We start from the raw sequence: 23,780 nt of genomic DNA on the forward strand, positions 1-23,780 counted from the left end.
GACGAATTGTATATTATTGGCAGTGGAAATATATAGTCACGTGGTTATTTTCACGTCAATTATCAGTTGTATTGATACTATTTGTAATACTGGGTATTAAAGGATTTCTGTTCTCAATGCTCACGTGGGGTTTTCCCTCTCTTGATCTTCTAATTTAATGGAAGTCGGAAGTTTTAGATTAATCCTGGCCATTTACTATTTTATTTTTTAGTTCTAGTAGTTGGAGCAACGTAGTCGGGTCGTGGACTATAGCTTAAAATGCCATTAACGAGGGCCTTTTCTTTATCGACCAATCGAACTTTAGATTTTAAAGATTAGAGTTCTTACAAGGAATTCAGATTCGTCCCTGAAACTACCTCTCTCCTAAATCACCCTTACCTGGTTCCACATATGTCTCATTAACTCAATACGAAGCAGAGTGACAAAATTATCCAAGCATTATCACATTTCCTATAATTATCCTGATCGAGTATTATTTACTTATTTCCTGTGGAAGAACTACCTTTGAAAGCCAGAAATTAATTTCACCTCAGGTATACTTCGGTTTTAAAAATCATGATTCAGCTATGAATCTTTACCGTGTTCATATGGAATGAGGAATTAACCATTGCCTGGTTTCTTATGGAACGTTCTTTAAGGCATCAACTCAGGACCTAGAACCAGCTGTAGATATTTCCTCTATTTAGTCTACCTACATGTTGTATAATCTTCCCTAGGCACAACTACCGTCCAAAGATGTATAGGTTTATCTCTTCGATCCAATTAAAACAAAGCTATTTTGTTTACACATGGACTCCGAGATTTTGCCCTTCTAGACAGACTCACGTCTAGCTGAGATAATTGTTACAATATCACTAACGAGCTCCTCTTATTTGTGAAATCAAGAAGAAGATTTCAGTCAATTCTCAATCAGATAGAGTGGATATTAGTCCGATTATACTTCTTGACCAGGAGGCAATAAAATCATCGTGCACAATTATTTGACGCGTAAAATAGTTGTCAAAGAGTTTTTTAATATAATTTCGGAGCGGACGGGTACGCTGACGGACGTTTGGAGACTGACGGGTATCCGTGACTTAGACGTAAATTTAATTAAGTCTCGATATATACTTTGGTTACAATTTGGGTTCCAATAAATTATGGCGGGCTAGGCAGGTTTAGACGGGGGATCTTGGGATTGTGTGGGGATCGGGAAATACGGGCAGCATGGTTTAGGTAACGAGGGTCAGTATATGTTTTTAATGTTAGGGGGGGTTTTAATTATGGTGTAACATTAATAAGAAATGCTAAAATCAAAGCTGGCTAGAGGAGTGTCCCAACATAATGACCGATCCGGGCCTTTGGGGGGAATATAATTAGGTTTGGTGTCGGATCACCACGTGGTTCCTCACTACTACCGGAAAATAGGTTTTAACAATATTATAGTAACGACCTACCCTTGTTTCATACTAAGTATCAGTAAGAAGTCTTCACCGAAATTGCATGATCAATTTCAAATTTATATTTCATTTTATTCTTGAGATGTCTTGCAAACAGACAACCAGACAACTGTACAGACATTTGTAACCCCCTCCCCTCCCCGCCATTGATAGCTCAAATCCAATGAATGGACGTGCAATGTTCTAGTCTATGTGGAAATAAAGTTTCATGGAAAAGTCTACAAATGAAATCTTTCTTGAAATATCTTACAGATGGTTAGGCTGTATGTGGTGGTATGTCTCATGTTCAAATTTCAAATGATTGTCCTCAGTTTAAAATAAAGTAAATTTGTTCAGAAAATTTCTTGCTGGTATCATTGCTATCCATAATAATATAGAAAGTATGTTCGTTAACGCACGTAACTTGTGAGAAATCTGATATGCAGCACATTATCAATTGTGTAAAATTTCACGTCAATAAGTCAGTTCATTCTCAAGTTATAGTGGAGGCAGATATACGGATAGACAAACAAACAGACAGATAGACCAAAATAAAAGTTCCATTCCTTTCATTATTGATCAGCCAGTAACTGCTTTGCTCTATTACTAGAGAAAAATATTATGTGTGTGTTAGATCTTGTAATAAAATATTTTGCTTTTCATTTTCGGATGTATAACCCTATCTGGACTACTTAGTGGCTGAGCGTTAACCAAGCCTATAATTTGTGAGACTGGAAAAGTTCTGTTTGTCTGTTCTTCTGTAAATTTAAAGGTGTTTTCCAAAACAATTCGTCTATAGATTTTGAAATTATTTCATTAAGCTTCAATTATTCATAGGGAACATAAAGTTCAGTAAAGATTTTTCACATTCTATGTGATTTGGCTGAGCGTTAGCAAACGTTTTTACATCGGGCTTATGCTTATGGTAAAGAGAAGCAGCGTCATAATCAAATTATTAAGAGCAGGATTATGGTCAGTTCGTTGAGGCCCGAATCAGTTGTTTCCATAAATGGCTGAGAACTCTAAGGAGATAGCAATACTTACAAAGTCTGTGTCATAAATTCGTACCATGTATCAGAAAGTTCCACATGTGTCGATGAATATTGTTCATAGTGAAGAAGTTTGTATGTCCAACAAGTTAACTGCAGTTTATACAATCCTGCCGCTTATGAGAAGTTCTTTTAACAGTTTTATACGCAGTTCAGCGGGTGGTGGTACCCTCAGTATTAAAGCATTAACTAACAGCAGATTTGAAATTATATTAGTGATCCTTGAAGGAGATATATTAATATAGTTTGAATTTAAAATATTTCAATCAAATATTACATATAAAGAGTATGCAAACAATAAAATCCACATTTACAGCATTTCCAGTAGGCCGTTTACCAAAGGTATAAAATTACCTTGCATGCAATACAAAGCTAATTCAGGACTCTTGCTATTATCATATTGGATGGCGTATTCGATCGATTCGCTGCAGGTTTGGTCTATATCTGTCTTGCTTATGGCAGAGAAAACCCTGTATTCATGCATCAGAGACAAAATGCATTTACTAAAGTTCTAACGTGTGTTATTGGCAGTGGAAATATGTAGTCACGTGGTTATTTTCACGTTAATTAATAGTTGTATTGATACTGTCTGTAATACTGGGTATTAAAAGGATTTCTGTTCTCACAGATTACGTGGTTTTTCCCTCTCTTGACCTTCTAATTAGTGGTAGCCGGAAATTTTAGATTAATCTGGTCATTGAGTATTTTCGTTTGAGTTCTAGTAGTTGGAGCAACGTAGGTTGCTCGAGGAATATATCTTAAAATGTTATTACCGAAGCATTTTCTTTATCGACCACTCGAACTTTAGATTTTAAAGATTAGGGTTCTTACAAGGGATTCAAATTGGTCCGGGAACTACCTCTCTCCTAAATCACACTTACTTGGTTCCACATATGTCCCATTAACTCCGGACGAAGCAGAGTGACAAAATCATCCAAGCATTATCACATTTCATATCATTATCCTGATCGAGCATTATTTACTTATGTGCTATGAAAGAACTACTTTTGAAAGCCAGAAATTAATTTCACCTCAGGTATACTTTGGTTTTAAAATCATGATTCAGCTATGTATCTTTGCCGTGGTCATATTGAATCAGGAATTAACCATTGACTGGTTTCTTATAGAACGTTCTTTAAGGCAGCAACTCAGGACCTAGAACCAGCTGTAGATATTTCCTCTTTTTAGTCTACTTACATGTTGTGTAATCTTCCCTAGACACAACTACCGTCCAAAGATGTATAGGTTTATCTCTTCGATCCAATTAAAACAAAGCTATTTTGTTTACGGCTGGACTCCGAGATTTGCCCTTCTAGACAGACTCACGTCTAGCTGAGATAATTGTTACGATATCACTAACGAGCTCCTCTTATTTTTGAAATCAAGAAGAAGATTTCAGTCAATTCTCAATCAGATAGAGTGGATCTTAGTCGGATTATACTTCTTGACCAGGGAGGCAATAAAATCATCGTGCACAATTATTTGACGCGTAAAATAGTTGTCAAAGAGTTTTTAATATAATTTCGGATTTCACGTTTTTCGGGACTCACTACGTAATGAAATTACCTTTTCCGGTTCTAAAAATCAGCTGTTTTTAATTTTAAACCATAAGAAACTTAGGAGCTGTTTAAAATCAAACAGTCCGTCTTAAAAAAAAAAGGAATTGAATAATCAAAATATCTCGTGTCCTATTGACATCAATCTTTTTCTCTCTTAGCTCATTTCCTCCCCCGTTTATTTCTGTTTATTTTTATTCCAGTTCATTTCAAACATTTGAAATCGTCAGTTTATTGTGATAAAACCCAATCTCAATAAGATTTCTGTACAGAATTTAATTTCTCTTCAAACACATATACTTGAAATAAAATAAATTAAATCACAGTAACAACTCAGTTTTCACGTTTAAAGAGTAAACAACATGTCATAAACAGCTAAAATCTGCTAAAGACCAATTGGGTAACTCAAAGCTTTGTAGTGTGTATGCCACATGCAAAGGTACGTACAAACGTGTGTGGAGTGTTGTGGAAAAATGGATCAGAGACCAAAATGGTTACTTGTATTATCTCTAAATGGTATTTATAACGATATTTTTATTTTTTTATGTTTTTTCATTTATTTATTGTTTGTTTTGATAAAAAAATTTATGTATAAACGAAATGTAGGCCGTGCAAACAAATTTAATAAAATTTTACCTAGCATTAATAAAGTCCGCAGATGACAGCTTAGTATTAATGTTTTCCACATAGCATTGGGGAACCGACCTCAGAATTTCAGGTACGTCCAAAACCTGCAACAGTCACAAATCTTGAGTCTCAGTTACAATGCACTGATATTTCTTCCCCTGTGGAGTACAATATTGTATGAGTTTGTCTCCACTGTTTATTATTTTTGTACGTCACATTATTATCCATGAATCCTGGCAAATCTTAGTTGTAATGGTTCTGATAGATGGTTCTGGTAGATGGATAGAGCATTGAAACACCTCAGATTAATTATAATCAGATATAAAAAGAATGAATTGTAATTTGGAATCAGTACTCTAGGGGTAGAGAAAAAATAGGACAAGTGGACCCAAAATCTGTGACAACATCTTGTTGTAAAAATTGTTAGGGTATCACGCAAATTGCTATTTTTCTTTGTTTTAATTAATAACATCATGAAAGCTAGGCTGGAAAACTCTGCCTAAGCTGTGTGTATTATTTTTATTCGAATTAGTTAAAAATATCGGTTAGTGACATTTACTAGTATTTATGAAACATATTTTTGAAGTAATTAACTTAGTAAAACTAATTATTTCAATAGTAAAAACAACCATTATTGTTCATTGTACACAACAGAGGAACAACAAATAGATTATTTCCGAATGCTGAGAGGCTATTCACACAAAAATGTATTTCAAAATACATGGACACAAAAAAGTATTGCACTACCATAAATAACATTTTTAATAGATTTATAAACACAGATCTTAAATTGTCACATAATTTTAAAGTGCTTTTATACAGTTCTTTTAGCCTTATGGATATATAACCTAGATAGTAAATTAATGCAGTATCAGTGTTGTCCGTAAGTTAACAAGCGCAAAGCTGTAATAAAAATACATTAAAAATGGTTGTTGGTATAGCTAAAGGGTTTATTCAAAACATCTCATATTTATTTAAATCCTGGCTAGCGTTTTTATTAATATGTAAAGGAATATTATAGAACTGTCCACCTGAGATACAAAAATGTAACATTAATGGAGATATTCATACATATGTATACGTCCATTAAACCTCTAGCTGACATGGCCCTCATCATTATGTGTGATACACCCAAACAACGTATTTTAAATTTGTAAATTTTAGTAACTATTCTTGTGCTTAGCCAGTGAGCTGTATTTTTTATATTTTACTGGAATTTTGATTTAAAAAATTAACGATAATATTCAAACCTAAAACCATGGTGGCACATTCGGACTTGAACTTGCCATAGTCTAAATGTTGAAAAGTCACTAACTCTTATAAAATTACTATATTGCTGTGCACAGTTCTACTATACTAATACATAGTCAAACCATTTTGTGCTTACTCCAAGCATCTTTTGCATTCTTTATGTATATTATAATAATTTCTTTCTGATTGAGTCTGTTAACGGTTAATCAACAAGTAATGATAATAATTCCTGATAAAATATCAAGCATTTGGAAACAGGAATTATCTTACAATTCTATCTAAAGAAGATGCAATAATAACCGTAGTGTGTTTAACAGTCAATTTCGCGATCGTTGCTAGACTGAAATATGTATACTAAGAACAGAGAGTCACGTGACATTGTCGAATAGGATATTTGGAAACTGGTACGTAAGACGTGAGTATAAAGCGGGACGTCTGTGTGTTGACTCTCGTGTGTGTGTGTGTGTGTGTGTGTGTGTGTGTGTGTGTCCGGCGGTAACAAGGTATTCAGCTGTATTTGAATACAAATATCGTCAATTAGTATTACTGTAATGAAATATTTCTATAAACCCAACACTGCTAAATAACTTCCATATTTTTTAAGAAATATATAAACCATATCATGTGCATGTTACAAATAACGTTACCGTATATACCATTCTTACCAAAACAAATAAAAGAACCTATTTGGGTCTTTAAATAGCAACCTATATAAATTTATATAATTATTGACTGTGATTATTTTAACATTTTTTTAACTAGCAAAGAATTAAAAGAATTAATTTTTATTTTCTGTGTATTACTTACCACTTATGACACGATGTTTAATCATTTAGTTCATTTAATGCCAGTTAGTTTTAGTGCTATTTTGAGAATATAATTTTCAAGGTCTCAATGTATTACTGAGTGCTAACGAATCCTATCTTTCAAGAGGTAGACAAATCTTACTCTTTTTTACACGATATATAGAACATTTTTTGAGGGATGGATTTAAAATGTTGCAATAAGTATCATTTCTTTATAAGCAACATCTATATTGACGATTGTGAATGACCCTTAGTGGGATTTGGATAAGCGTTACCAAAGAGATCTGATTTGACTTATTTCGCATCGGGATTTAGTATATTCTTCTATAACTCAGTGGTGGAAAATTTGTTCTTCTATGTTTCTTCATATCTGACCGTCTCTATGTGTATCTTGATAAGGAAAAGTGCTATAGATTTGAAATTTTGCATCAGGAAAAATGGAAATGAATATTGTACCTTGAGTGGGTATCACTCATCTTACCATAATGCCGTCAAAGATTCGGCCATTGGCTTCAAGGGTCTGGGGGGGAGACAGGAGTCCTCCAGGCGTGAGAGAGAGAGAGAGAGAGAGAGAGAGAGAGAGAGAGAGAGAGAGAGAGAGAGAGAGAGAGAGAGAGAGAGAGAGAGATAGAGAGAGAGGAGAGAGAGTGAGTGAGGGGGGGGAGAGAAATCTGCGTCTCGGTAGTGATATCTGCAGGCACTGTTCTGAAATTCGAATTTGTAAGCAAATGTTTCTGGTTCTTTGGAAAACTACTACTGATGTTTGCTATGTCAACAGCTGGTCAGTATTACTTACATTAGGAATATTAAAAGTAAATATTATCCATTTTTCTGAATTAATATTATTCCAAGTAATTTTTTTGATCTTTCCCTTCATATCAAACTTTGTCGAACTTCTACGAATTTTTTTATCAATTATTTAAAATAAATTGCCGAATTCGTCTAGCCGCTCTCTATATTAGCGCTTAGCAATTCATTTTGTGATTCTTTTTAATCTATGAGATAAATCAAGTCTTTTATCTTGATCAACATTATATCAACCAGCGGAGCAATTTGGAAAATTATGAACTGCTACTATTGTTTATGGACTAATTTTACATAGTCAAATTGGGTACTACGTAATTTTCCAACTTGTCATCACTTACGGAGTGTACTCTCAAGTGTGTTGTCATGTATCATATTACAATCTTTTCATCAGAAATTTTTAATTGTTTAGCCCTAAAAGTTATACTTCAAAATTAAACTTCCTTTAAATATTCATACTTAACTGCTCTATTAATCATGTACATGGAAAAAGAATCAATAATACTAATAATAAAAAGGGCAGTATGTCTGGGCACCATTATTTCTATTTTACTCTTTATTAACTCACATTTCTTAACTTCAAGCGTCCTCATTATCAATCCTGAATTAACATATAAGTTTTTGAATACCCTTAAAAAATTTGTACAATATCGGTTCAATAACAAGAAATCCAAAGGATTTGCTGTATTTACTGCTTGAATAGTAAGGTGTCATCTGTTCATGTTATTTGATTTAAATCTTGCGTTTACTTAGACCTTAATACGTCCTGATCAATCTATACAATTTAGGTGTGAAGTTTTTTTAAATATAATATCAATATCAAGGCTCAATTTAAAATTGCAGGAACAGTTATCCGAGGAATTTGTAATGAATTTAAACTGCAGGTATTTGAATAACTAACCTGCTTTATACATTTAAAATTACCACTTCATTTGCAATGCCTGGAAAGGATATCCCAGGATTTACATGTATTATTTCGTTAGAGAGTAAACTTGACAATGGGATTAATGAAGAGTATTAAGGCGACACTCCCGCGAAGTCTGATTGTCCCTGAACACAATGACCTGTCACTGGAGACTAATCAAGTCCTCTACCAACACTCGTTCGTATTCTTTACTTGCTTTTATTTGATTGCATACGTCCTGACATTTACGTAATCATTCTATTTCCCACTTTAGTATCACTGAATGGAAGAGGAGTTTTTCAGTTTCCGGTTGTATACATTTGTAGAAAATAATAATTCTAGGAAATGAAGCATTAAAATCTGTTTATCATTTCTACACTTAAAAGTTTCTTACTTTTAATTGAAATATTCTGTTCTTGTTTATTCATCTAGATTACTTATCCAAACTCAACATTGGTTAGTCATTTTAAAAATATTTATAAACCAAACAAGAATATATTAATATTTTTATTTTAAAATTTAATTTAAAATGTATTTATTCCAAAAACATTTGCGATGAACACAAAACTCCTAAAAATTGCAAGTCTACACACTTAAACAATATGAGTGGTAAAGTTTTGGGTATTTTTTCCACTGTTTCCAAAACCGTAATTAATTATAAATTATGAAGTTAAACATTACACTATTATTGATTAATCCAGTAGGGTTCACTTGTGGGCGATACACGACTTATATGCAAAGGTCCTTATATTACTTGGTGCAGTTTATAAGCCTTTTTCCTAAGGGAACAAATAAAATTATTGATTAATTCAGATCGTTATGTTACTTAAAGGCTAGAATAGTAAATTGGCTGAGTAAAAATATTCTGTATGGAATTAAACATTAAATTTGAAAGGGTCCACAATACTCATAAAATATGCAAAGTTATGATAATTATTAGCTATTAAATAACACTATTATAAATATACTCGTAATTATACTTACCTCAATATACGTACGTTTTTGTCCACAAAATACATTCTTTTCAATGGATATTTATTTTAACACAAAGAATCGAAAATGAAGTATACACACTGCTATCAGAAGTTGTATTATTCTACTATTAAAACAATTAAAATTCAATTATTGTTACAGAGAAAGTTATAGTACAAACTCGCCTTCGGCTCCCTGGGGGCTTCGCCAATTACACTGTCTTCTAGTATTTAGGTATATGTAATTTTTGCTTGTATTGTGGAGAAATCTCTATTTATCGACATTTGCTATTAAATTTATAAAATTATAAAATCTGAGAGAAGATATTACATATTTAAAGTGTTTCCTCTATTTTGTTTTCCACATACATGAACACGTGTGTGTGTGTGTGTGTGTGTGTGTGTGTGTGTGTGTGTTTTTTATATACATTTTAAACTTTTCCTATATTAAACGGTAATTAGTTATTTGCCCCTATATGTATATTAATAAGTAGTATGAATATTATCAGTTGGAGTAGGTTTAAGCCAAACTCAGACTGTTTACCCACAGTGCAATTGACAGTTCTGGCCTACTCAAATTAACTCGTAGAGTGAGTTTTAATTGTATTTTAATGAACAGGCCCATTGTAATTCACTTTTGTAGTTGACCAATCAATGCTTGGCGTCATCCAAAGCTTAGTTTAGTTTATTCATTTTCACTGAGCAATTTTAACTAACGCACACACTTTTTATATGGTTTTTGCAATGTATATTTCCTGTTGTTGTTTATTTTTTAATTACTAATATATTAGAATATTTTTCCTAAACACTGAGTTTGAAAGGACGTACAAACAAACAAAATCTACAAATATTTTTACACAAATAATATAATTTATTTTGCTGTATAAACACATATATTGTAAATGTGTAAACTGTAAAGATCGTTCACTGTATTGCAATTTGTTTCAAATTATTCAACTTATTTTAAAATTTACTTACATAAAATATGAAGCAGTTAACCAGGATATTTATCCACTGACAACAGGAGCCAAACACTGATTTAAAACATTTCTTACTATTTATTGACTTGGATGGAACCATTTATGACATTGACAATAGGAGGTAGACAAAAAGAATATAATTCTAGTTATTACTAGAAGCTTCCTGCCATTTTTTATTATAAAAGTAACAGCCAACTAAAGCTTAGAAGGTACCAATGTTTATTTCCCTTTTATAGAAAAAGACATAAAAGTTGTAAGCTACTATATATATACTCAGCAGACTCAAGTAATTAAATTCGTACACACCATGACATTGAGGCCAAAGGAAAAACTTTTCGTTGGCCGCAGAAGTTTGACATTTCCCCTCCCCGTCCAGACCATCTTTTCCTGTTCTCTTTATTTCAGATGACGCACCGCGATACCACAGGAAATGCCGACATTGAGTTCCTCGTTATTGCTTCACCTTCGTTATTTCAGGTGTGACGTGTTTGTGCTCTTGGTTCCTGTGCAGTGAAATCGCTTGTGTTCATTCTCTCTAGTCTGAACTTCGTGCAGTTCGTCAAGGATCGCTTAATAAATATTTTAACTTAGAGTGTTAGTCCATTGATGCATTTTTACTTTATAAATGTATTAGGGTCTCATATACATCTGAAGAGGGAGTGGATTTCAATCTGCGAACGTAGTTCATTTCTTTGTAATATATAACGATGACAAATGTCCAAAATCCCACTAATGTCAGTGTTGTTCATAACTCTCAGATCATGTTGAATAGCTCTGCAAGATCAAATAAATTGTGAAACGAAAAATCATAGTTAGAATACTAAAGAATATTTTAACCTTGATTTTATTTTAAGCTATCAATTTTGCCTGCCTGGAATTCCTGTGATAGAGTACCTACATTCAGTACATGCAGCAGGAGAGACATTACTTTTTATGCATTACTCGTACTACTCCTACTTGATGAATATACATCACATTCCCCTTTAAGAAATTCAGAATTGTTTATTGCCAAGAAGAGTTGAACACAGGTGCCAGGTTTTACAACATGGCTACGAAGAGAACTCAAGAACCTTCTTCACATTTGAAGAAGAAAATTTTCCATTGGGTAGTGGAAAAGATTTTTAATAGCCTGAAAGAGTTGAACACCGTAATTTCACTCATAGAAGTTTAAATTAGTGTTTTAACTTTTAATTGTAAACAGTGACACTATCTCAGTACTTAATGAATATGAAAATAAAAAATACTGTTTCATGTCTATTACAGTTGAAATAGAAACGAGTGGGAATACGAGAAAAACCATTTGTAAAAAAAATAGGTCTTAAACATTAATTATTTTACATTGTTACGCATATAAACAAAGTCATATGAAAAGTTAAATATTTGTCAGACACAATACATAAAAATTTTATTATCCTGTGGCAATTCAACGTTAAATTAAGTTTTTACTAAATGAAACACTTAACAAGAGTCGTTAATCGCTTTATTTTGACCATGAACACCAAGGGGATTACAAACCTTGTTAAAATGCCGCAATACAAGTAAGTTACTGCAAATTCAACTGTACAATTGTTTTTGTCGTTACAGACAATTAGATGTATTTTATTCCCTAGTACCCTTTAGTTGAGTATTATTCAGTAGAATGACACTTTGTCAAAATTTAATTAAACTCAAAACTTCCGTAATTGAATTGAGTACTAAACGTCACTGTAAGTATTTAGCAAAGTACCATAAACTGTGCAGGAATTTGGTTATAAAAATGTTTTTGAGGAAACAAATATTTGAATTCTTTAACGTTGAAACCAATAAAGCGAAAAATAGTTGCCAAACCTTTTCTTAAGTGACCTACATAAAGGAAGACAAAAACTTCATTTTTAAATTTCATAGTGATCGATCACTTCACATGCAATTTGGACGATGAGAACGATGAGGATTAATCAGCCAAGGCTACACTGAAATATATTCTGATGAAGACGTACGAACGCTGGTGGAATATTAAGATGACCAAACCTTTGTAAGTTGTAAGGAATCAAATACATACAAGGATAGAGGTGGATTAGAAGGGCTAAATATTCCGATTTTTTGCCCTTTAAATTAGTGTTTTCTTACTTCCTTCACCCTATTTTTCCCATTCTGCTTCCAGGAGCCGAGAGCCAATTTGAATTGGATAAGAATCCAACTTGGTTTTCCTTGAAATGAATAGAGAAAATTTCACCTAAGAGAGAACTCTATCGTCAGCCATGCTCCTTTTGGTTGAGGTCAAAATATTGTGGATATCAAAATGGTTAAATAGATTAAATGGTTATGTTTTCTAAGATAATATTCTGTTTATCTTTACACACGAAATACATAAATAAATACTAATTCAGTGTCATCTAACCAAATTTAGGCTCCAAAAGTGTTACCTTTCAGATGCTATATTTTTTTATGAGTATGTAACTGTTATTTATGTGTCTGAAGGTCGGCTTTATGTCTATCAAACAAGGAAAGAAAAAATTACTGCCTAATATTTTTACTTTGTATTGTGACCCTAAAACTAGCGTAGTTGACTTTCAATTTCTCTGTAAGGAAAAATTCCTCTCGATTCATGAAAATTTAGGTTGTGTTCTTATACAATGAAATCGGATCTCAGTTCATGCACTATTAGTTATACCAATTTTTTATTTTTATAACTACATTTTATGTTTACTATGTAAAAAGGTACATATATTTTAGGATTTGTACTAATTGGCATAATTGTAGAATTAAGAGTAATTATAACCACTTAATTCAACCTCAAAGAAACTGCTAAGAAATTAAATAACTATATAATTATTTACCACCAGTGTTCGCCTATTATTAAAGAGTAGAGTTCGTCAATCGAAAATTGTCCCCGGTTATGTCAGATAGTTTTGATGCATTACATGTAAGGTAGAGTAGTTCGATGGAGCGAGATAAAGATAATAATAAACCCTTGTGTTGGTAATAAGGGTTGTGAACGCCCTTTGTGTATTGCGGGTTATAAATTTAGTTACGACACCGTGTTAAATGAACACAATTACTACCAGGTGTAGGGCTGTTACTAAAACCTATTGAAACTTTCATATCTGAAACAAAGCAGGAATATTCCACACCATGTGCTGTGTAACAAACATTACTGAGAATGTGTGCAACAATTTGTCGATAGCCCTTTTCATTAGGGTGCATTTGTTTCTAGTTCTCATGTTAGAATGTCATATTATTGTAATCAGACTTTTACAATGCATTTATTCTTGGAGTTTTTCGTTGTACTATAGGTATCTATAAATTTACTTAAAAATGTTCCCTAATGCTCAGCCAAACCCATGAAATGAATAGCACAATCATGAACATCGTTATGGCTCATATTGTAAATGAGGTTTCAAGCAAAATTTCAAGTCTCCGTTCTCAAGCTATTGTGAGGACCAACATACAGCCATAAATGAAATCTCTCCAGCCCCTTAAGTGATAAGCTTTGCTAAACTGATTATACCATAACAGATGATTGATTGAGCTCCATAAACAGACAGCTCTCTTCAATAGTACAGAAAGAAAGCAAAAAGGTAACAATTTTGCGGTAGTTACCTCAGTTATCTCAGAAGCGCATCCAACACAAGTTACCCAAATTGTAAATATTGTACTTTAGTTTAATTGTTTATGAAAGGATATCGAAAGTTTCCGTTTTCGAATAACCAATTTCCTCTTTTTAACTTCCTAATTCTACCCCCCGTTATGCCAATCGCAATTCAGAAAACAACATATTTCATAGCTTTTTATTTTTTTGAGGAAGGTTTCAAACTTATTATGACAGAGAGCTTACATTTATTATCAAGATTGAGACATCGGACAGAAATGAAATTTCCCCTCTCCTTTGATTAATAATAATTCTTAGCCAATAACCTGTTTTTATAATTGTGTAGTGTATTTTATCATCTTGTCACATATAGGCTACATTTATTTTCCGGTTTGTTTCGTATTTTTGGTTTTTATATTTGCTGTAACGTTTTTATATTAACTAATTACTTTTTTTACTATTCCCTCGTAATTTTATTAATTTTATTATAAAACAGTGGAAAAAACGTGTGTTTCTTATGTTACTTTGTTTCAGTCCTTTCACTTTCCTGCAATAAACCATAAATTTGTTATTTTAATGAAGCAACGTTTTATGTAAACACGTCTAAGCCTATAAACTCTTGGTGGAAGAGCATTTAACTCCCTTCAAAGTCTATTAAGGTAACTGCCTCCCAGCTAACTCTGGAGTTGTCGCTTTGTTACTTTGCTCTACAGCTTGCGTGTATTCACTTAAAATATATGAGACGGAGAATGAAAAAACTCTCTTGCATTTTTCATGTGCTTTCCTGCTCCAACCCGCTGGGTACATTTAACTCATTGCATACCTCACGCTACAGCCACTTACGCACATTATTTATAGTGATATGCATCGTTCAGCTCAGGCTACTTTACACTCTGATGCACAGCTTGTCTGTTGTATGTCAATGGCAAAATGTTTTGTCACTTTTAAAAATCATAATTGAAGAATAAAAACGTGAAACAAGTAATAGTTTCCTGCAGTTTAAAAGTATAACAGGATTAGAGATTTTATCCTTCATTTGAGTTATATAAAACATATTTACTAGAATTGAACTGATAAAAGGAAAACAATGGAGTGTTACTGATATTTGATAAGTACGTACTACATAAAATAAATATATATAATAACCAAATATGAAACTTTACATATGATTTATTGTTCATCATTAAGTGAAAAAATTTACTAAATTGACTAATAAAAATAATAAAATGCCTGTTCATCTATTTAGCAAATACAAAACAAGTAAAAAGTAAGATTGGAGGCTGGTCAAAAAGAAGCAAGTGTTTTTGTTATAAATATTATTATCTAAGAGACATTTAGATCAATCCAATTTCAATAGTTTTATATTAGCGAATTTCCAGAACGAAGATTAATTCATTTGAATCTCCGCGTAGCAACACCTCTGCCAGGAAAAGTAAAATATGGAACATTTCTAGACACAGGGTCATGTTTGAATTGTTTTTTACCTTAACTGTGTGTTTGTGTGTGGGGGGGGGCAGTTTACGTTTGTTATTCTGGTCATATTTCAGATTTTATTAAAATATAGTAAAAACGCTCCGTTATGAATTATCTAAGTGGAAGCATCCGAGTAATGTTAAGGTTTTAGAGAAACTGTTTAAAAACTTCTTTAAAAAAAAAATAAATTAAATTTCATTGTCATACACACAGTCGAATATATAATTTTTCGTACACGTCAACACAAACCATTAATAAATTAAAAATTGAATAGTAACAAGCTTAAGTATATCAGATCTACCTAAAATAAAATATGTAAAGTTATAGAAAATTATGGGTTTTTTTTAAAAAGGTTACCATCCTCTCTAAACTAAATTTAAGAAAGCGATTGCACACCTGCTGCATCAACTCGGGATCTCTCTGAGGGCCTTTTGGAGACAACAGATATTTTTGTTTGCTTTAATCTCAACATGTTCAATTTCTTAATTTATCTAGCGTCTTTCTAGCATAAACATTCTTTGAAACATTAAATTAATTATTGAATTGGTATAAGCGAATTGCAAGATGAGACAGGAATTGAAGCTGTTGTTATAGAGATTGAGCTCTAATTGTAATAACTGTTCCTGGTCCACACTCCAGTGAAAAGCAACATGTCAGCATCCTATATTAGCCAATCAGCAGCTATCATTAACACAGCCTTTCTGTCACCAGGCATCATTTATTATCCAACATCTTTGAACTCGCTCTTCTCTTCCTTGTTCAAAGTCAAGATGAAAATATTTTTAAATTCTACATTTTCTCTCTTGAACTTTGCAGCTGAACATCTTGCTGAAAAAGAACATCTCGCACGCCTTATTTACATTCAACTGTTAAGTTTAAGATGCGGCTAGATTTTCTTTTTTTTCTCAAGTATTCCAACTAATATATCTTCTTTTCAATTATGAAGAAAATCTAAACACCTAAAATTAGTTTAAAATTTACTGAATTCTTTTTCTTTTTCCTACGGATTAATATACATTTTCTAAATCAACTAATTCTATTTTGTATTGCTTTACAAATCAAAGTAAAAATAAAAATTATTATTTTTGAAAGAAGTTTTACAGAAATAATATAAAGCATACAATTTTCCATTTTTACCTATCTATAGAATCATGTCTGAAGAGTATTTAGAAAACTACTCAGAATATATTTATTTTAACGAAATAATATCCCAATCACATTTTTTCCGAGAGGAAAATCATTAAATAATCATGATTACTCAATTTCAATGCACTAAATAATAAATATAGACGATTTAAACCGTTTCCTTTCTAGCTAGCTTATAATATCAACATAACATATAAAGGACATTGTAATTTGACTACTTTTACGAGTAGATTTTATTTTTTTATCACTGCATATCACCTTGCAGTTCTTGTTACAAGGGGCTGCTGAAGAAGCAGTTGTATTCTTAATGAAGTCTCCAAGTTGCCATTGTCAAGTTAGGTTGCAACTAGCAAGTTCCCTCTATGTATATTCAATGCTGTTACTACATACTGTAACTACGATACAACTCACATACATTACGTATATTATACCGTACTATGTAGTATATATCTGATGCGATAAAGTTTTGGTTTTCTTAGGTTTACAAGCTAGAAATATAAGCTGAAAACCCCCTGTTAATTTGCTCCCTTTTTGAAATATATATAAATATGGCGGAGCAAGTACAAACATATATATATATATATATATATATATATATATATATATATATTTATATGTTGTACTTGCTCCGCCGGGACCCGAACCCGGATCTCTCACTTGCCGGGTGAATGTGCTACCATTACACCACAAAGCCCTCACTTTTTACGATTCAATTATGTAGTAGTCCGTATCTGTCACATATGCGTTTAAATAACCAAACTAACATATGATCGGAAGACTAAATACCTGTCAAATGACTTTTATTTACGTTAAATTTGTATAAGTGGCAATAGCCTTATTTAATTTATATAAACATTGAATCGCAAAAAGTACTTGCTCCGCCGGGACTCGAACCCGGATCTCTCACTTGCCGGGTGAATGTGCTACCATTACACCACAGAGCCCTCACTTTTTACGATTCAATTATGTAGTATTTGAAATTAATATTATGAAATTAATATATATATATATATATATATATATATATATAAAATGAAATTAAATAAGGCTACTGCCACTTATACAAATTTAACGTATATATATATATATATATATATATATATATATATATATATATATCTCAAATTCTCTATAGAATGTTTTGTTTACTGAGAATTTTGGTGCATCTGTCGTTCGTGGATAATGTTTCTTTTTCTAGAATTTTTCTTAAATTCTTAAATATTGTATTTATTTATTTGAAAAAACTTAAATAATCTGGAAATATTTCACACTCGTAAATTTAAAACTTCAAAGTAACTCGTATTATTTTTTGGTGTGAATTTTGAAATAAAGAGTGTATATGGACGAGCTGACAATAAGCTAAGCGAGATATAATTTTTTGCTTGTTTTTGTGTTTCATACAATTTCCTGAAGTTATGACGTACCTTCCGCAAAATTTCCTGTATACTTAGTATATATTGCTTAATTGAAAATGAGTTAATTAGTAACAGAGAAATTGATAAACTACCTACATTAAATTTCACTAAACACTGAGCAGTCATATATGTTTTAGTAAGTTGTTATGCGTGGATTCATTGAATATTGTTTGGATTTTATGATGATGCACTAAAATTCACCTTTGTTATTATAACAAAAGTACAATTGCAAAAAAATTATCATTATTCCTATTAGAATTTTAAAGCAATAGCGCCATAAAATACTTAATCTAGCATCATTACACCTGACCAAAATTCTATCTCAGTATAGGAGTATATTTTGGATGAATTTCTCTAAATCTATACAATTGTACTTATTAGATATAATTTACTAAGTCTATATATTGCGGTTATTTATATCTGATATTTAGATATCCTTGCGTGAAACTTTACGGCAGCATTAAATTTTATGGTCTCCTTAGTGCACAAAGTAACACAAAATATTGCAATAAAAATTTATTATGAAGTATTTACACCGACAAAATAACGTATATACTTTAACGAAAGCGCGTATTATATACGTTTCATTATTATGAACTACTAAAAATCTTTAGTGAAGAATAATATGTGGTGACTTCCAAATTTTGAGCTTTACGTAAAGAAAGCCCAAGGGCAAAGGGAGAATAAACGGAAACTGTACATGATGCTGCAGCATTTACATTTAAGTGACATTGGCGTTACTGTGGAAAAATCTACCTGCTTTTTCTTTATCACTGTGTTCGGGAAGAATATTTCCATGCACTACCTTACGGCGGTGCCATTTTTTCTTGACTTAAAAGTAATTACATAACTATTTTAATTTTTAAATATAATACTCCTTAATTTGTTGGCATGGGAATACCACTAATAAAACTTAAACTTGAAAACAAAGAGATAAACTTAACATAAAAGAAAATGGCAACATTAAGAACTATTCAAAAACACTGCTAAGTTTTAATTTTTGGTTATGAATACATTTCTATAAATACATTTTAGATTTGGACTACATTCACTAAAATAATTTAAATCATTATCAAGTAGGAGGATGATATTCCCATGTTAATTCTTTCTTATGTAAAAACACTGGCATAATATAAATTAGTGTAAAACAGTGCGAGTACTTTGTTAAATTTGACAATGCAACTAATTTTTCGCCATAATACCAATTTACGTAGCAAAATGAACTTTTTAAACTTGAAAAAATGTGAAAATACTAAAAAATTTGCATTGAAAACAAAAAGAATATTAAATATAAATTTAAGGTAAATGATACTGGTGTTAATGCGATTAAATTCAAAACAATAGTTGTTAGCATACACCAAACATTAAAGGTAAATCCATATTTTTTAAAACTTCATTAAAGATAAATTTATGATGAAAAGGATTTTCATGTTTATCGAACGACACGTTGTATATTTAAAACATGAATTTAACACTTACATCATATTCAACATGTGTAACAAATACACCTTAATACTCATAGAATGCTTAGAAAATATTTCTCATTTAAAATTAATTGTTCTTTTAACTTTCTGGCAATAAATGTCATATTATCATAAGTATAATTGATTTAATGCTTGATGAAGACTTCTTTTATTTTGAAAACTAGTTGTGAAAATTTCTACAACAATATGTTTACATTTAATTCATTTTACTATACACCAACCTAATAAAGCTAATAAATCACTTGAGTATTTTGATTACAATATTTCTGTTTATTGTTAATATTTTGAAAACACGGGTTTACTATATAGAATTATTTCATATTTACTTGATTTATCAGGAGTAATTATATCTCAATAAAGCAAGTGGAAGGATGCTGAAGGAAGCCGAATAATCAAGTTGCCCCCGGCATTTAATTCCAAGAAATGCTGCAATTATTGGAGTTGTCCTTTATGTATCCACTATTAGTTTGATGTTATCAATTATCAATAAATTACTTGAACCATACCAAGTATGTTTGAAGTTATATTATATAACAAATATTATAACGTCGTGATTTGTTTTTTAACCTGTACTGATTCTTTAAATTAAAATACCAGTGTTTGATTAATTTTGAAAACAATCAAGTTGCAATTATTATTTGATTTAGGGAAAATACAAATATTATACTTCTATCTCAAATTTAGTTTGTTATGTAATTGAAACCTATAAATTGCAACTTAATGTCATTCACAATTAATTAATTAAACACTTTACAAAAGGATTAAAAACTAGAAGTTAGACTTAGTTGAGTGTAGATCCAAAGCTACAAAGAACACTGCATTTATCTACCTTGCAATTTAAGGGCGCATTTAGCCTAAATTGGCGCATTAAAATTTAACCCCAAAAAATATTATCTACACTTTTGCATATAATTATTAAATTTAAGCTAATAACCCTTACAATCTATTCTGCTTTATAATTAATATTCTTTACATGCCTACTCAAATAGGGAAACATTTTTATATTATTGTAAAAAATTATTTTTTAGTTTTATTTTAAACAACTCCGCATTTTTTTGCATTGGGTAGCAGTTTGAAGAAAATAGGAACCACACAAGTTGTATCTTAGTACCATTGCCATCATCGGCGACGCCTTAAAAATCTATTAATTTTGTTCAATAAATGATAATTTCAGTTGTGCGTCTAAATATACAATTATATTTCATATTCTATAATAACTAAGCTTTTTTTAAAAACAGATACATATATTATGTAAACAATTTAAAATATTTATAAATAAAATGTTAAATGTTAAAATATTACACTAGGAGGTTTAGGCCATATTGTTTTCTGCAACACTAAATCATGTTCACCTTTTCAGTTCTCTTTACCTCTAAAAGCACATAATCTTTCCTCTATTTTAGCGCAGATATGATTTTTTTAAATAATTGCTTAGGTAGATGACCATTGCACTTTTAATAATTTTCATTAAAGTTTTACTGTTTTAGTCCTTACAAGTTTAAAAAGACTGTCGCATAGGCCAGCGACCCTTGAGAATCGCCATAATAATGCCATTCCCTTAAAAACTATTTTATTTATGTATGTATATATATATATATATATACATATATATATATATATGTATGTATATATATATATATACATATATATATATATATATATATATATATATATATATACATATACAATTTCAATAAACATCGAGTCACTAAAAGTATATTTTTACTATTCAATAATTTTGTATTTGGCCGTATCTGTAACATATGCGTTTAAATTACCAAACTAAGAAATGATCAGAAGACCAAATGCCTGTCAAACGACTTATATGAACAATAATTAATTTAGTATAAATGGCAATAACCGAATTGAATTTTAAGAACCGTGTGTTCACAAAAATTTCTTACTCCGCCGGGACCTAAACCCGGATCTCTTACTTGCCGGGTGAGTGTCCTACCCCCGGCTATATACATATATACAGGTACACATGGCGGCAAATACATACATGCATATAAATTTTATATATATATATATATATATACGTGTGTGTGTGTGTGTGTGTGTGTGTGTGTGTGTGTGTGTGTGTGTGTGTGTGTGTGTGTGTGTGTGTGTGTGTGTGTGTGTGTGTGTGTGTGTGTGTGTGTGTGAACTAAAAGTTTTCTTTTCAACATAAATAAATTAGAGTCGGTAAAATAATACACACTAGCAAGCTATAAAGAAATCAAAGCAACCTATAATAATTTGACGACATTGCTGAGGAATGTGAATGTTGTGGGGGAGGGGGTTGTCACTATATTCGCCAGTCTCGAGGTCCCAGGTCGAGGAAACCAGCAAGCGTGACACAAACGAGCGCTCACGGCCTCATGAATAATGTCATATGTTTCCCTGGGGCGTTCGAGGTCACTCATTATTTTATGGTTCTCAATCACGTTCCTACTGCAAACTTCGAAACAAGGTCAAACAAGACTCATATGAGTTCAGCTAAATGAACGAATGGTACTCAGTCAAATTATATATTCATTTATCAATTCCAAATGTGTTACAATTAAAGCAGCCTTGTGTTTATGAACCATTTGATTATGATATAAAAAAATGTCAAGATGGAGTTCAAAGTAATCACTTATAACAGAATGTTTATCATCAAAAAGATGGGTTTTCATCCATTACTCAACAATTTTCTTATAATTTTTAAATTACTCAAACCGGCACAGTATGTTATAGCATCAATATTTCTTCTATTTGTTTTATTCTGATTTCTATTGAAGGAAATTCAAAATATTACTAAATTTAAATACTCAATATTGATTAAAAATACTAAAAATACGTAATGTTTGAATAATTATCAACGTGAGAAAATAGGCTGATAAGTACCAGTAAATATAGTGTAATAAGTACTTTTAAAATTATATTACAATCAGGGTCAAAGAATATATCTGTGTATTAATGCAGTGTCAAAGCCAATTTCCATATCAAAGATGTGCTAGTAGATGAAACTGGTAATGTAAAACACCCTTACACAGCAACGTTATTGCATACACATATCAGGTTCTTGGGAGATCCTCTTATTGGTTCTCCTTACAATTCTATAACTTACATTTACTTTCCACTTGTATATGTTTACTTTCTACTAAAACTTTTGTGTTATATTTACATGTATTTAGGCTTATCAAAATTAAACATTTCTTGTAAACTGGTAATGTCTAACATTTTTTAAAGAATTTTTATAATCATCACTAGTGTTTCTGTATAATACATTTTACATAGTCAAATTTTTACAGAAAATTTATGGAATTTTAACAAAACTTTTACATGAAAAACGTTTTTTGCAATCAAGTTGATGGGATCAATGGATTGTTATATTCAGAGGGTCTAAAAATTAGAGCTGCGTAGTTATTGATAAAAAAGTAGTAGTAACTGATCTAGTAGTTGATATAATATTTCGATATATCTCTTAGGAAAACATAAATTATAAAAGTTAAATAATTATTGAGTAAAAATAACGACTTTAAACTGTGGATAAATCTATATAGAAGGTAGGAGAAAGCCACACTACGTCTTGTAACAGGCTTCATTGAAGTTATTTGCAAATTATAAAATCGATAGCTCACTCTAGCTTAATCATTCTGGACATAGAGGAAATAAATTTTTAAATTTCTCAGACAAACAAAAGTGAAATTAAATCAGCCTACTCCGTGACAGACTCCAATGACGCTCAGCCTAATTATAAATAGTCTATAAATATATTTATGCTATCAAATTGATGTCATTCTTTTCTATGTAAAAATGAATTTTCCTTCAAAATTAAAAGTTCAAAAAATATTTCTCTAGATATCATGCCAAATAATACTTCACATTATTGCTCATTAAGTTATGTTTCATAGCAGTGCTCAAATAATTAAATTACCGATGAGCTAGTTATGGTACTACACGCAAAATTGCGCTGAAATCAAATATTTCCTCCAATCTACAGCATTGAATTTCCTTCTATTTATAAAAATTTTTACTCTATGAATGTCACATGTTAAAATCTCATATGTATGTTCTCGATTGGTTTAAATATTAATTTGTTTTGATATTGCCTCGTTGCAATAAAATTATGGTTACCAATAAGATCAATGTAAACATATTCGCTAACGCTCAGCTGAATCCCATGCATTTACATGGATCATAATCGAACTTAGGTTTGCTTGTATACAAATGAAACTTCAAGCAAACTGTCAGGTCTATAAATTAATTTGTTTTCGAACTACCGTGTTTATATGTGTTTAAAATATTTTCATAGTCTCAACTGATTGGTTCCCCTAACGCTCGGCCAGTATATGTACTTTAAC

Source organism: Homalodisca vitripennis, chromosome 5 (genome assembly GCF_021130785.1).
Source record: "Homalodisca vitripennis isolate AUS2020 chromosome 5, UT_GWSS_2.1, whole genome shotgun sequence".
Taxonomy (NCBI): domain Eukaryota; kingdom Metazoa; phylum Arthropoda; class Insecta; order Hemiptera; family Cicadellidae; genus Homalodisca; species Homalodisca vitripennis.